This window comes from Callithrix jacchus, chromosome 10 (genome assembly GCF_049354715.1).
Source record: "Callithrix jacchus isolate 240 chromosome 10, calJac240_pri, whole genome shotgun sequence".
Taxonomy (NCBI): domain Eukaryota; kingdom Metazoa; phylum Chordata; class Mammalia; order Primates; family Cebidae; genus Callithrix; species Callithrix jacchus.
In genome coordinates, this window is record NC_133511.1 from 8,306,523 (window position 1) to 8,319,597 (window position 13,075).

Consider the following 13,075-nt stretch of genomic DNA (forward strand, 5'->3'; position numbering starts at 1 on the left):
GCTAAAACCTGACCTACTAATGCAATTGAATAATAGATTTTCTAACAACATGCAGAAACTAGAACACTCTCGTTCTCATTACTCATTCATTCACTTGTTAATTCACTAAATGTTTCTTGAACAATATTAATCAATTTAGTGTTTATGAGGACCCAGGTAGGCCATGGATTCAACAGTCAATGTAACAAATAGGACACTTGCTTGTCAATCCAGTGGTCAAAGATAAAAGCTAACATCAGAAAAAAATTATTGAATGTAATGGTCTTATTATTATTCTTATTATTTGAGACAGAGTTTTGCTCTTGTTGCCCAGGCTGGAGTGCAATGGCGCGATCTCGGCTCACCGCAACCTCTGCCTCCCGGGTTCAAGCAATTCTCCTGCCTCAGCCTCCCCACGTGATTACAGGCACGTGCCACCATGCCCAGCTAATTTTTGTATTTTTGGTAGAAGTGGGGTTTCTCCACGTTGGTCAGGCTGATCTCAGAATCCCGACTTCAGGTGATCCCCCTGTCTTGGCCTCCCAAAGTGCTGGGATTACAGGCATGAGCCTCCGCGCCTGGCCAGAGTGGTTGCTTTTCCACAGCACTGATGGAAAAGTTAGGCATGTTGTTGGATTCCAGTCTTGGGAAATAAAGTATTCCACTTGGCTCAGCAGCTGTTATCCTCTAGCCAGGGTCTGCCATAAAGCACAAATGTTGGGGTCTTTGTCTTGTTAAGGAGGTGATGAGCAAGAGATCCTTAAAGTGGCAACTTTGGAGTTAAAAGGCAATGAACTGAGAGGGTTGCAACTCAGGCTCCTGCTTGAGGCTATGAAACTGCTCCTTTATAAAATATTCAAGAAAGAAGCCAGAGGTCACCCTGCCCAGACTTGCATTTTGCAAAGCATTAGACGGCAATCACCACGTTCAACTTACAGAATTTGCCTCAGTGCCTCCTTTCCTGCCGCATCCGCCCTCTGATGCCTAGTACCCCCGTCTCTATTGCTACTTCATTTACTAACAGCAGACTAAGAGACCGTAAGTATCTGCTTCTAACCAATAGTGGCTGCCTCTAACCTACGGACACCTCACTTACTAACGCCCCACATTTGTACACAGTCTCCACTTCTTTGGAGCCCTCCCTAATTGTCAGTTCCCCAAAAGCCAGCAGCTCCCTTCTCTGTTTCTGAAAGCATCAGTCTCATTTCAGAAGACAGTCAAGCTACTTGACTTAGAAATGATGCGTATAAACAGCATTTTCCCCCTAACAGGCTGGATGGAATATTGACTCTCTTTTTACAGTTTTTATTTTTTTATGCATTTATTTCTAGAGACAACGACTCGCTCTGTTGCCCAGGCTGGAGTGCAGTGGTGCGAATATAGCTCACTGAAGCCTTGACCTCCTAGGCTCAAGTGATCCTCCAGCCCCAGCCTCTCTTGTAGCTGGGACCACCGTCCATGACTAATTTTTGTAGAGACAGAATCTCATTCTGTTACCCGGGCTTGCCTTGAACTCCTGGCCTCAAGCAATCCTCCCGCTTCAACCTCTCAAAGTGTTAAGATTATAAGCATGAGCCACCATGCCGAGCCCAGAAACAATCAGAGTTCGCTTAATCGTACTTTGAGCTTTCCTTCCGTGCTATGTAGGTATCCACCACTGACTGCTTCTTTTCTGTCTTCTGGCTAATGAAGCCAGAAATCTGTATTTCCCTGAAAGTACTCATATGCTTTGAATTCCACTCCAGGAAATTTATCTTAAAGTAATAACCCCACTCCAAGAGCATTAATTTAACTGAGCATCATGTACTTGCTGACAGTAATTATGTGGGCAACATAGAATCCCGGGAAAATGCATATGACAAAATGAAGCAGGAAAACGAAAATGCAACATTTATCTATGATTATAGCTGTGCAGAATGATCCCCCCTTGGGCACACCAAAAAAAAAGGAAAACACCTGATGTTTTAGAGTAGAATAATTATAGGCATCATTTCTATTTTTAGCTTACTTTATTTTTTTTTAGCTTTTTTATTATTCAGTGTGTACAATATGTGGAACTATTTCTTCTTTTTGTTTAATTGTGAATTTTTATTTGTGTTGTCACCTTTCCATTAATTTTTTTTGGAGATAGAAAGAAATCAGTAATATTGTCATAATCTGACCACAGTCAATGTTACTCTTTCAGGGTGATTTTTCTGCTGCATTTCTCACATAACTGTGATGAAATAGAGCCAGGCTGGGCATAGTAGCTCACAACAGTAATCCCAGCACTTTGGGAGGCTGAGGCAGGAGGTCTGCTTGAGTCCAGGAATTCGAGACCAGCCTGGGCAACATGGGGAGACCCTGTCTCTACAAAAAAACTTAAAAGTTAGCCAGCCATGATGGCTTGAACCTGTGGTCCCAGCTACTTGGGAGGCTGAGGTATATGAACAATATTCAGTATATGTTTGTGGAAGGCCTCCTATGGTGCAAATGCTGGCTTACAATGATAAGCAAAGCAGACAGTGCTCCCACCCTAGAGAGATTACAGTCTATGGGAGAGTCAGATATGAATCCAATAACAATATTGACATAAGGTAACAAATAGTGGTAAATATGACTTATTCACTCAACACACATTTGAACCCCAGGCAAAGAGCAGTGAACAAGTCCCTGCCTTTATGGGATTTAAATTCTGCTGGGATGGGAGTGTATGTGTGGGAAACATTAAAAAAGTCAATAGGGTTGGGTGTGGTTGCTCTTGTCTGTAATTTCAATGCTATGGGAGGAAAGGTGGGAGGATCACTTGAGACCAGGAGTAAGAGACCAGCCTGGCCAACATAGTAAAAACTCATTTCTACAAAAAATTTAAAATTGGCCAGCTGTAGTGGTGTGCTCCTATAGTCCCAGCTGTTTAGAAAGCTGAGATAGGAGGATTCCTTGAGCCCAGGAGTTGGAGGCTGCGGTGACCTAGGATCACACCACTGGGCTCCAGCCTGGGCAACAGAGTGAGACTTTGTATAAAAAAAAACACAGCAAATAGCTGCTAAGAGAGCATATAACAACCAGACCTGGGCTGAGGCTCCACCCGTGAAAGTTTCCCCGAGATGACATAGGGCTGGAAGAATGAAGGATTAAGGATGAGGCCAAAGGGTCATGGCAGGAGGGTCCAGGAGAGAGCTTTCCAGGCAGAGGGGTAGCCTCCATAGAGCCACAAGTGCCCCAAAGAAAGAAGCAATGAACTGAAATAAGGCCTGTGTCGCTGGAGTGCAGAGATGGAGAGGAAGCCCGAGCAGGGCAGAAAGGGAGAGAGGCAGCTGTTGGATAACATAGCATTAGGGGTCATGGAACAAGGACTAATGAATGGCTCAGCAGGGGCAAGAGACATTGCATTTGCATTTTTAGAAGATCATCTTACTGCTGGGCCTGGTGGCTCAAACCTGTAATCCCAGCACTTTGGGAGGCCAAGACAGGCGGATCACAAGGTCAGGAGTTTGAGACCAGCCTGGCCAATATGGTGAAACCCCGTCTCTACTAAAAATACAAAAGTTAGCTGGGCGCAGTGGCAGGCGCCTGTAGTCCCAGGTACTTGGGAGGCTGAGGCAGGAGAATTATTGAACCTGGGAGGTGGAGGTTGCAGTGAGCTGAGATCGAGCCATTGCACTCCAGCCTGGGCAACAGAGTGAGACTCTGTCTCAAAAAAAAAAAAAAAAAAGAATCATCCTAGCTTCAAGTAGAGAGTGGGTTCTAGTGGAGGGCAGGCGACCAGTCCGGATACTTGTGGAGTCTAAACAAAAGAGGTGTCTGCTTGATCCAGGATGGTGGTGGGGAAGCTGGAGAAAAGAGGAAAGTGTTCTGGGTGACTTAGAGGGGAAAAGTCACCCCCAAGTGATGGCATTTTGGGGAGTAGGGGTAGAGACACGTCAAGGAAGATTCCCAGACTTCTGATTTACATACGTGCATAGAAGATGCCACTCACAGAGATCATGCATATATAATCTTTAAAAACCCAAAAGTCAACACTGCAAAAACTTAACATGACCAAAATTTAAATAACACCTTTAACATCATTCATCTTCAGGGCAATCATTAAGTGTTTGCATAATATGCAAGCTAGTATCTTGTCCATCCTTTATTATTCTCCCGATGCAGGGCAGTGAGATTTTTCATATGAATATTGCTGTAATGCATATCATCGTGCATTTTCTATTTTTATAGTGTCTCTGTCAGACACTAAAGTAGAATGATTGGGTTAAAGAGTCAAAATATTTTTGTAATTTTTTTTTTTAAAGTTAAATGATATTTTTTCTAGAGATAGGGTGTCACTCTGTTGTCCAGCCTGGAGTGCAGTGGTGCTATCATAGCTCACTGCAGCCTCAGAGCTCTGGGCTCAAAGGATCCTCCTGCCTCATCCTCCTGAGTAGCTAGGACTACAGTTGCACACTACTATGCCCAGCTAATATTTTTATTTTTTGTAGAGATGAAGATCTCACTTTGTTGCCCAGGCTGGTCTCTCACTCTTGGCCTCAAGTGATCCACCCACCTTGGCCTCCCAAAGTGCTGGGATTACAGGCATAAACCATGGAGACCAGCCCTTTTTTTCATTCTTTATACATAATACCAAAATAGCTGTAGCAATATCACCTATGCCAGCAATGTTCAAGTCTGCCACTAGGCATCCTTGGAAGAAAAGGTATTATCAAGTATTTGTATTTTCCTAATTTAATATTTTGGTGGTATTATTTATAATTGTTAGTGATTATTTTTCTTTTTAAAAATCTTTATGTTCTTTGTTTAATAAAATATGCTATGTTTATTTGACAAGAGCAAGGTTTGAACACTTCCCTCGTGTCTGTTTAGTAATTATATTTTGTGATTTGGAAATTGTGTGTTTTGTCAATTTATAAATCAGTGTCTCAGCTGGGCGTTGTGGCTCATGCCTGTAACTCCAGCACTTTGGCAGGTTGAGACAGGTGGATCACCAGCCTGGCCAGCATGGTGAAACCCTGTCTGTACTAAAAATACAAAATTAGCCAAGCTTGGTGGTGGGTGCCTGTAATCCCCACTACTGTGAAGGCTGAAGCAGGATAATCACTTAAACCCAGGAGAAGGAGGTTGCAGTGAGCCAAGATTACACCATTGCACTCCAGCCTGGGCAAGAGAGTCAAACTCTGTCTTTAAAAAATAAAAATAAAAAAAAATCAGTGTCTCAGAGTTCTTTATTGGAATAAGAAATGTTTAATTTTTAAAAAGCTCATTTTTCTTATGTGTTTTAAATAAAAAAAGTTTTTGAGCTTTTTTTCTTTTTTTGGTCATGATCTTATAGTGATGAGATTAACTTTCATTTTGATGAAATTTGGAATGTTCAGCTATACACACCTTACTCTGGCTAGGGCTGTTGGAAGTAAGATATAAATCATCTGCGGACATGTTCATGCTAGTATTTGTTTCCTGAAGATAGTGAGAAACGAAGTTCAGACAGTAGTGGCATGCATATACAGGAAGGGGGCAAGATTTTGAAGAAATTCAAATATTTTGAAAGCAGAAATATTTCAAGGATGACTCTGGGGATGGGTGTCAGGATAATGACGAACAGGTACAGTCACCAACCAGAATATTCAAGGTCAGGTAGGCGATAATGGCACCACGTTTACCATTACCAGGGAAGCAACACAGTATTAGTTCTGGCCTGGGACATAAGGGTGACCCAGGAAGGGAAACTGTGACATAAAAGTCTAAACTCAAACTCTCTGGGTACCTGTAACTCATCTTCTTAACCCTACACACCCAAGAGCCCCGTTAAGTGTGGTTGGTACATTTATAATGGTTAACTGAGCTTCTGGTACTAAAAAGAGCACAACAATTATGAAATCCATGGTTTAGATTCATCCATTCACTCAAAAAAAATAAAATATCAAAAAAGCTCAACATTTGCAAGTAAGAAAAAACTCTAAACATAAAGTGGAAGTGCAGGGACATGGAACTTGAGGACAGTATTTCTATTTCCGATAGCCTCAGTTTGACAGAGAGAACACGTGTTTGTAAGCAGAATTCAGTCGACTTCATAACCAGCCTGCACAAGGCTCTTCCTAACCTTCCAGCGCCAATTGGGACGCACGGTCTACTTTATGCCAGAGAGAACCTCAGGGTTGAGAATGACACACATACAGGGAAATTACTAATGCACAGCCTGCCTGCTTAATTAGTCCAGCTTGACTCAACGTATCATAAGGGACTGTTGTCTACACTTCTAATTTGTTTTACCCTGAGGGTGATCAACTTGATTAAATTAAAGCAGGTCTTTTCTTGCTAGGCCAGAGGCCCATCCCTCTGCTCCAAGTCCAAATGTCCTTTCTTCATCCACATAAATCCACCTGCGAAATGCTGCCTTGGATCTCATCCTAGCGCCTCTTGAACACGCCACTCCTCTTATATTCCTCCTCCTGAGTTAAACTTATTTGTCCTTTATTTCCGGTTTTGAGTTATGACACCCGCCTCCCTCTCCTCTCCTTTGTCTTTCCCAGCTTGGCCCTTGATGACCTTTGCCAGTCACTTTCGTCTTTATTCTGAGCAAGGCTTTGTGCCCATCTTTTTTCCATGACGAATTAATTATGTACTAACCATTTAGAAACGTGCTCAGTAAATGACAGCCGTCCATTTATCTCCCATTCTTGTTTGTAAGGAATTCTTTGGCCCCACTTATCTGCTGCTTGTTAATCCACCCTCCCTGGCCCGTTCTTGAGTTACTATCAGATAGGAGACAGAGCCCAGAAGTAGAATCAGGTTCTAGCTGGGTGATCTTGGACAAGTATTTAACTTTCTTGGTTTTTCTTTCCCCATTTGTCAAAGAGGAATAAATGATGGGTAGATTGTTTGCAAAGAATTCCTCCGCAATTCCTATCATTCCTGGAGGTACACTCCTTGGCAATGTGACTCTTTGCCACTCTTAAGAGGTGAGGTTCTCTTTTATCTCTTTCTTAGTGGTTGTCAGGAAAGTGGATAAACAGGTACAGTCAACAGCCAGAAAATTCGATGTTCAGGTAGTCAGTGATGGCACTGTGTTTACTATTACCAAGGAAGCAAAACAGCAATAGTTCTGTCCTTTGAAGTAAGACTGACCCAGGACAACTGCCATTAAGAGGCGGGGTCTCTTTCACCGCCTCCTGGAATCTGGGCCAGACTGGCACTTGCTTAGACCAATAGAATATGATGGAAGTGAAACTGAGACTTCTGAGTCCAGGCCTCAAGGGATCTTACAGCTTCTGCTCTCTTCCTCTTGGAACCTTGAGACTTGTGTATAAGGAAGCCTGGGCTAGTCTCCCTGAGGATGAGACCATGCACAGAGAGAGGCCTGGCAGGAAGCCATTGCCAACTAACCAACACGTGAGTGAAGGCATCTTAGACCACCCAGATCCAGCTGAGCTGTCATGGTGGTGCCCAGTGAGTGATCCCAGGCAACCCACCCAGCTGAGTCCAGCCCAAATGGCTAGCCCACGGACTGGTAAGCTAATAAACAGAAGTGGTTTTAAGCCCTTAAATTTTAGGGTGAGACTGGGAGTCGTGGCTTATACCTGAAATCCCAGCACTTTGGGAGGTCGAGGTGGGCAGATCACTTGAGGCCAGGAGTTCAAGACCAGCCTGGCCAACATGGAGAAACCCTGTGTCTACTAAAAATACAAAAATTAGCCGGGCGTGATGGTGCATGCTTGTAATCAGCTACTCAGGAGGCTGAGGCAGGAGAATTGCTGGGAGGCGGAGGTTGCAATGAGCCAAGACTGTGTCACTGCCCTCCAGCCTGGGTAACAGAGTAAGACTTCGTCTCAAAAAATAAATAAATACATAAAAAATAAATTAGGGGTGGGGGTTGATTATGTACAAGTTGAAAGAAACATGGACATAGAGATGAGATTATCCTGAAGATATCTTCTAGTCTGAAATCTATGGTCAGAAAAGCCTCAACAGTCCTACATCACATCCAAACCACTGAGAAAGCTTATAAAGCCAAAAGAGGTCTCCAGACATAATCTGGTCAAACACCTTGTCTTCGGGTGAAATAATACCTATAAAGATAATGGCAGATGATATGAATTGAGCTCCTGCCATCTCCTGGATTTTGCAGTCCTTATTGCCAGTTCTCACCCTCACACCACTCCAGTATTGTCCTCATTTACAGAAAGAAGTTTGGCTGGAGCTGCCGAACTGAGATGTGAACCCACACCCCTCTGAATCTAAAGCCCGTGTTCTCCCAAACATTTATCTCATTGTCTGTGGGTATTACTAACCCCACTAATAATGCAATTGATATAAACTTACAGTGACTTTTGCCAATTAAGCAGGCAGTAACGAGAATTCAAATATGATTGAAGAGAGAGCAGTTTTGCAAGTTCTGAGAGCAAACAATTCCCCAAGCCCAGAAAACAGGAAGAGCTTCCATTTTCTGGTCAGAAACATCTCAAATATTTTTCAGAATAGTTCCCTTTGTCAGCTCCTCTCGTCAAGAGCATCAGCTCCTCTTTGTGATGTTCTCACTTCTCTTTTTATCTCCTCCCTGACATTTCTCCTTCACTTTCCTTGCTCCCTTGTACACACATCGTTTTTCCTTTACAGCTGACCTTTGCAGACCTGATGTCTTGTTACACCTTGTTCTGCCTTCCAGGCAGCTCAGCACCCTGATCTCTATCAACCCTCTACCCCAGCCTACAAGGATGTCTTGACAAATAGACCCTCCATCCCCTACAAGTCCAGCCGTCAGCCAACCCCAGAATGAAGTTTCCAATTACACCAAATCCTGCAAAAGTGATTTTGTCACTTGATTTGCAGATCAAAGCAGTATTAAAATTCTCCTCCCACACAGGAATCCAAACATAGTTTTGTTTCATACTGCCCGGCAACCATGACCCACGGAAAAGCACAAATGGAGGCGATGGGGCAGGAACTTAAACATCGGGCCAGGGCGGTAAGGGAGGATGGATCAGGATGTCTGAGCAGGAGCCTTTTCGAAACCCTGAAGCCACAGGGCGACTCACCAACCGGGGAGAGTGTGGCCCTTTGTTCTCCTACTCCAGAAAGGTGACACTTCCAGGTAACAGGATTCTTAGAGCTCATCCTCCAGGCAGAGCTTTAGAACAGCTGTTGAGGGTTCCCGGTCAGAAACGGGCCGAGTGAAGGGAGCAAAGCCCTGGGCTTCAGCGGCTTCATAATCCGGGGCCTGGTCTCTCCCTGTTGACCTTCTGAAAAGATGGTTATTTGAGAACCTTTGTCCCTGACATCAGAGCCTGTTCTTTGGTTCAGCCCAACGCCAAGACTCAGGGAGGGGCAAGGATTAGAAAAAGCAAGCAAGTGTACTGAAAAATGTGTTCTTTTCATAAGGGTAAAGTTGAATCATAGAAGCCTGAAGGAAGGAGAGCTCAGCCCAGGAAAAGTGGCGAACGGTACAAAGCCAGCCAGCCAGCAACAGTGACAGCCCTTTAGGACTGAGAGGCAGCAAAATAACGGCACCAGCTTTCAGGCCAGGCTGGATAATAAAGCCCACTTCAACTCCACGAATTTACTCTAGGATAAAAAGCAATATTTTCTGTATTTAAAAAATTGACCACTGTATGGTGGCTCACGCCTGTAATCCCAGCACTTTGGGAGGCCAGGGTGGAAGGATTGCTTGAGCCCAGGAGTTCGAGACCAGCTGTGGCACCATAGTGAGACTCAGTCTCTACAAAAAACCCCAAACAAATGAACAAAACCAGCTGGGCATGCTAGTGTGTGCCTGAAATCTCAGCTATTCAAGCTGAGGTGAAAGAATCTGAGCTCAGGAGGGCAAAGGTGCAGTGAGCCAAGATGGTGCCACTGTACTCCAGCCTGGGTGAGAGAAAAGAAAAAAAAGGCTGGTGCGGCTAGCACTTGGGAGGCCGAGGTGGGCAGATCACTTGAGGTCAGGAGTTTCTAAACCAGCCTGGCCAACATGGCGAAACCTTGTCTCTACTAACAATACAAAAAAATTAGCCATGTGTGGGGGCAGACACCTGCAATCCCAGCTACTTGGGGAGTCTGAGGCAGGGGAATGGCTGAACTGGGGAGGCGGGAGGTTGCAGTGAGCCAAGTTTATGCCACTGCACTCCAGCATGGGGGACAGAGTGAGACTGTGTTCCAAAAAAAAAAAAAATTGACCATTGCACCGTTCCTGGATGTTGCTTTTTACAAAACACAAACTCACAGTAGACGGAAAAGGTAAGTTTTCTAAGAAAACATAACAGTAAGGATGTGTAATTCCTATGTGGTTCAGACCGCAGTGATTGGTCCCTCACCCATAGTCACCCTCAAGAAGGTAGTGTAGGAAACACTAGGTGTCCACCCTGAGGTCAGACCTAGGGTTTAAGTGTCAGTCTGTCTTGTAGCTTATCAGGGTTCTTCTGTCTTCCTAGGTTTACATGACCTCTTTTTGAATTTATACCTTTTACCTGAGCCAGCTCAGAGATCACCTGTCATTTCTGTATTTATTGAATTAGACTGAATTACTTGTCGTGTACCTGTTTGGTTGTGTCACCAGGCCGTCAGCTCCTTGAGGACAGGTGCTGTGTCTCGTTTGGTATCCCTGGGACCTAGCATGGTCCCAGACTCATGGTCATCAGTATAGATTTGCTCAGTCTGGGGGATAACAAATGAATTCTACAAACTTATTCTGCCATCGTTGTGAAGCAAATCAATGGATGCTTGACGTAAGTGCAAGATGTGACCCTGCACAGAAATTAAAATCATGTGTGTAGAAAGTAATTTTTCCGTAGGAAAAACACTGGAAGGCTAATCATGCTAATAGTCACACAGTGCTTACCCTGAGCCAGCCATGTCACGTATGTTAACTGACTTAATTTTCACAAGAACCCTTGTGAAGGTAGATAATATTATCCCTATTTTACCAATGAAGAAATTAAAATCCTGAGAGGCTAAATTGAAATCAGAGTTTCTGGGATGATTGTGGCCCCTGATCTTTTTTTATTTTTTTGGAGACAGGGTCTCTTTCTGTTGCAGGCTGGAGGGCAGTGGTGTAATCTCAGCTCACTGCAACCTCCACCTCCCAGGTTCAAGTGATTCTCCTTACTCAGCCTCCTGAGTAGCAGGCACCAGCATGCCCAGCTCATTTTTGTAGACAGTGTTTCGCCATGTTGGCCAGGCTGGTTCCCAACTCCTGGCCTCAAGTGATCCTCCCTCCTCAGCCTCCCAAAATGCTGGGACTAGAGTTGTGAGCCACATGCCCAGCCACTCTAATCTTTATTAACTGTGTAATTTTAACCTCTCCATGTCTCAGTTTGCACATTTGTAAAGTGGGGATAAGAGTAATAATATCTCCTGGAGCATTTGTGAGGATTAGCGAAGTTAATGCCTGTAAGGCCCATACAGCTGTGCCTGGAACAAATGAAGCACTGTCATTGTGACCTGTGAAACGTGCAGGATGGTTGGTGAAGGTGGTGGAAGGATTATGGGGTTGGGGGTGGGAATTATGCATCACCACTCCCAGCACAAAAGAGGAGTGCACTGGGTGGATGTCCACAGACACAGACAGGAGGAGTGCACTGGGCGGACGTTCACAGACACAGACAGGAGGAGTGCACTGGGCGGACGTTCACAGACACAGACAGGAGGAGTGCACTGGGCGGACGTTCACAGACACAGACAGGAGGAGTGCACTGGGCGGATGTCCACAGACACAGACAGGAGGAGTGCACTGGGTGGATGTTCACAGACACAGACAGGAGGAGTGCACTGGGCGGACGTTCACAGACACAGACAGGAGGAGTGCACTGGGTGGATGTTCACAGACACAGACAGGAGGAGTGCACTGGGTGAGGCTCATTGCCTGCAGTCACCCGCTAGCTCTCACACTGCAGCGAATGTACTGGCCAGTGGCACGGCTTGGGCCACACAGTTACAAAATTATTGCATGAACTTTATTAAAAGGTCTAAAAACACATCCTATTCCAAATCTAAATTAGTCATACTATTTCAGCATACATGAACAGCTCGTACCTTTATTTATCTTAAACCTGGATTCTAATTTCAGAAAATAACCATTTATTGATTCAACTAACATTTATGGAGCATTTACTGTATATTATACAGTGTTCTAGCAGCTTGGAATACATTAGTGTACAACAGAGACATTCTCACCTTTCTGGAGCTTGCTGTCTAGCAGGTGTCTCCACAGCCATCTCCCTGCATCAAGCCACCACCATCTCTCACCTGGATGTCTGCAGGAGCCTGATATGGTTTAGCTGTGTCCCCACCCCAAATCTCATCTTGAATTGTATTCTGAACTGTACTCCCCATGTGTTGGGGGTGGGACGTCATGGGAGGTGATTAGATCAATGGAGGTGGTTCCCCTATGTTGTTCTCATGATAATGAATGAGTTCTCAGGAGATCTGATGGTTTTATAAGGGTTTACCCTACTTCACTCGGCACGTCTCTCTCCTGACGCCATGTAAAGAAGGATGTGTTCTTTTCCCCTTCCTGCCATATTTGTAAGTTTCCTGAGGCCTCCCAAGCCATGCATAACTGTGAGTCAATCACACCTCTTTCCTTTATAAATTACCCACTCTCAGGCATGTCTTCATAGCAGCGTGAGAATGGACTAATACAAGCCCCTATCAGTTTCCCTGCTTCTGCTCTGGCTCTTCCATCCAGGCTCCACACAGGAGCAAGAGGGATGACTAAAGAACAAGATGCCACCAAATTGAGTTTTAAAGACTAATTGGCATTTATTAGCAATTTTTTTTTTTTTTGAGACGGAGTTTCGCTCTTGTTACCCAGGCTGGAGTGCAATGGCGCGATCTCTGCTCACCGCAACCTCCGCCTCCTGGGTTCAGGCAATTCTCCTGCCTCAGCCTCCTGAGTAGCTGGGATTATAGGCACGCGCCACCATGCCCAGCTAATTTTTGTATTTTTTAGTAGAGACGGGGTTTCACCTTGTTGACCAGGATGGTCTTGATCTCTTGACCTCTTGATCCACCCGCCTCGGCCTCCCAAAGTGCTGGGATTACAGGCGTGAGCCACCACACCCGGCCACAATTCTTACAAAATTTAATTTATTTATTTGTTTGTTTATTGAGACGAAGTCTCTGTCACCTAGGC

At 44.7% G+C, this 13,075-nt stretch overlaps 1 protein-coding gene across 11 annotated transcripts in view; it reads right to left on the reverse strand.

Moving 5' to 3' along the window:
* Window positions 1–13,075, reverse strand: part of EXPH5 (exophilin 5) — an 86,085-nt gene that overhangs the window by 32,275 nt on the left and 40,735 nt on the right. For 3 of the 11 annotated variants that reach the window (XM_078339395.1, XM_078339393.1, XM_035264458.3), the window contains exon 1: window positions 8,985–9,198. The exons of the other annotated variants lie outside the window; for them this stretch is intronic. The gene's annotated coding sequence lies outside the window, so the exon portion shown is untranslated. Of the gene's footprint in view, window positions 1–8,984; window positions 9,199–13,075 lie in introns of those variants that run through there. 11 annotated transcript variants of the gene reach the window in all.